At 46.5% G+C, this 3,253-nt stretch overlaps 1 pseudogene; it reads left to right on the plus strand.

Annotated features, from left to right (window-relative positions):
- The first annotated feature begins 1,707 nt into the window (after positions 1-1,707).
- Positions 1,708-2,920, plus strand: LOC140532687 (SAP30-binding protein-like; annotated as a pseudogene).
- The last annotated feature ends 333 nt before the right edge of the window (positions 2,921-3,253 follow it).

Raw genomic sequence — 3,253 nt, forward strand, 5'->3', positions numbered from 1 at the left:
TTTCTTCCTTACTAGAGGAAAATGGCTAGGGGACAAAAGACTGGTCAAAGAGCATCTGATCCTCCTAGAAGAATTGGAATCAGAGTGGAAATTTGAGGGAATAATAAGATCAGATAATTCTGTAGGTCAAAAGCAAATAATGGTATCATGGGGCTCTTGGTTTCTTTGTTTTTCAGTATTCTGACATCACTCTTAATGCTGTGGGAAACAAGGAAGTTCTGTTTTCCACAGTCGTAGGTGATAAGGGTTGCAACCTAGCATGGGCAGGTTAGAGATCAGAAACTAACGTGTAGGTTCAATGAGCTGTGTGAGGAAAAGCCTATCAGAGAGGAGAACGTAAAGTCACTTGGCCAGGGGACAGTGTGTCTCTCAGGCGACCCAAAGTTCAGAACCATATAAGAAGCTCCATCTTTCTGAATGTGTGGTAGCAGTCCTGTAAACTTACTGGGGGAATGGACATAAAGATTAATAAAGGCTTTTCTGATTACACACAACGTTACTGTTCTTTGCTTAAAGCGAGCATGTTTCTCACTGTTGGGGGCTTGTTAGATGGGCTCACTTCTAACAATGCTCTTCTTTGGGTCCAGCATATTAAACTAGCTAGTCAGACTGGTGTCTCCTAGACTATTGGCTGTCCACCTGCAGATGGTCATGAAGCAAGGGTACCTGTTCCACATTCTCCTCATCGCCTAGATGCTGCTTCAGCCACATTTTACTCCCCTCCCCAGCCCCACTCAGGCAGGGACAGCTCCTTTGCCTCACCAACCACCCAAAGGCTCTTGGGAGAGGGACAGACAGGAGTGTTTAAGGCAGATGGAGCAAGCAGGTTGCAGGATGTGAGATATGGTATGGGAGATGTGGCTCACTCTTTCTATGCCCTTAAAATATTGGGTGTTCCTGAGTGTGGCAATCAACTTTGATCAGTTAACAATTAATGAGAAGAATGTAGACTGCAAGAAGATGTGGGCCCATTCTAATGAAGGGCTGGGGCGGGGGGCAAAGATGTATTTCTCCCCTGGTTAGACCAGTCTAAGGTATCTCTGCCTTTTTTTCCTCCCTGTATCCCCAGCTTAGCCCAGTGCCTGACATATAGTAGGGCCTTCATATTGATTGACTACTGATGGATGAGCAGCACATGTGCTAGGATTACTCAATCTCCTCTGCCCCAGCTTCTTCTAATGGACAGAAAGCCAAACCAAGCTACTTTGAAAGAGCCCCCTGAGGTTAGCATTTGTGCACAAAGGAAGAGAACACTGAAGCAGATGGCCAAGAATCTGAATACTCAGCCCATATCTAGGGTCCTAGGGTCTGGGCATGCCATGTCACACTGGCCTTCTGAGTCAGTGCTAACTCAGGCCAGGTAACAAATGTCAAAGGGCCTCCTGAGGTGTGAATCTTAACTAGGTTCACACCTCTCAGCCCCTGCCCCCTCCCTTCCAGTTCCCAGCCCAGGGAGTGGGATAGGAAAAAAAAAAGAGGATGAAAGGACTGGAACACACTCAGATTCCTGAGCCTAGCAGACCTCTGCCTCCTGGCATCTGGGGAAGCTCCTCCCCCCTCTATCCTGGTGATGACTTGAGCAACAGCTTAACCCCATTTGTTTACCCCTTTAAGCCCTTCCCTCACAGTGCTGACTAGCCTGAGGTTCAACCCCCTGCACAGGCCCTCTGTCTGCAGATGAATGGTGAACATTATGGAATGAGGAAGATGGCTGGGAAGAAGAACATTCTGTCCTTACTGGATATTTATACAGAGGATTAAGGGCCTGAGTGGTTCAGCAAGGCTGGGAGCATGACCTCAGTAGAGGAAAAAGGTGAATTAGTGTCTGAAGTCCATGGAGATGATGTTCCTGAACTTGAGGGAGATGAAGATGGTTATGAGGAAGAGAATGAAGAAAACAGAAGACAATCAGAACATGATGATTCAGAGACTGAAAAGCCTGAGGATCATGACCTAAAGGAATTTCCAGAACTGGAAAAACGAGATCCCAAAAAGCTGGCTGCCTCCTTCTCTGAGAGAATCAGGAATATGGCTCCTGATGAGATTAAAATCCCCCCAAAGCCACCTGGCAGATGCTCAAATCACCTCCAGGACAAGATCCAGAAACTGTATGAGTGGAAGATAAAAGAAAGGATAGATATGAGAACTACATTATTCAGAAGAAGAAGGAGTTTCAGAATCCCAACATCTATGAGAACCTGATCCAGTACTGTTCAATTGATGAGCTTGGTACCAATTATCCCAAGGATATGTTTGACCCCCATGGATGGTCTGAGGACTCCTACTATGAGGTTTAGCCAAAGCACAAAACACTGAAATGGACAAATTGGAAAAAGTCAAAAAGGAGAGAACAAAAATTGAGTTTGTCACAGACTCCCAAAAGGGCACCCACAACCAATTCCACTGCCTCCACAGCCAGCACCACAGCTACAGGGGCTCAGGGGGCAGCTAGGTGATGCAGTGGATAGAGAACCAGTGCAGGAGTCAGACCTCACCTCAGACACTGGACACTCACTATCTGTGTGACCTTGGGCAAGACACTTAAGCTCCAGTTGTCTCATCCTGGGTCGTTCTCCAGTCATCCTGATGAATATCTGGTCATTGGATTCAGATGGCTCTGGAGGAGAAGTGAGGTTGGTGACCTGCACAGTCCTCCCTCACTCAAAACAAAGTCAAGTGCAAGTCATGTCATCATTTCTCTGATGGCATGGTATTCTTTGGCAATGAAGGACACACACCCTCTCAGAAGAGAAAGAGCAAGTGGAATTCTGTGATTCTAGTGATGATCATAGCCCAGCCTACTATCCTTATCACCACCACTACCCAGTCAGCCATTGTCACTATGACAACTAGTGCTAATGACTCCAAGACCACAGTCATCTCACCTGTGGGCCCCATTGTGAAGAAAGCCAAACAGTAATGTACCTGGTACAGGGTTGGACATATTTCTTATTGAAGGAGAGGAAATGCTACCCCAGGACCTTGCCAAGGCTGTGACCCCAAGATGTAGAATGACCCCTTAGCCATGACAACCTGTGTAGTCATTGGGCTAAGGCTTTCCAAAAAGCTTTCCATCAACAAGGGATGTTTTTCTCTGTTGCCATCCCTCACAAAACGTTCTCTTTTCAAGTCCTGGTGAAGAAATCTATTGCCCAGTCATCCAGAAGGCCCTTTATTCCTCATCAGGACAGTACAGACTGCTTGTAGGCATGTTAATTTGGCATCCTTTGCTCTACTAAGATAGCCCAGCATT

This window comes from Notamacropus eugenii, chromosome 3 (genome assembly GCF_028372415.1).
Source record: "Notamacropus eugenii isolate mMacEug1 chromosome 3, mMacEug1.pri_v2, whole genome shotgun sequence".
NCBI lineage: Eukaryota > Metazoa > Chordata > Mammalia > Diprotodontia > Macropodidae > Notamacropus > Notamacropus eugenii.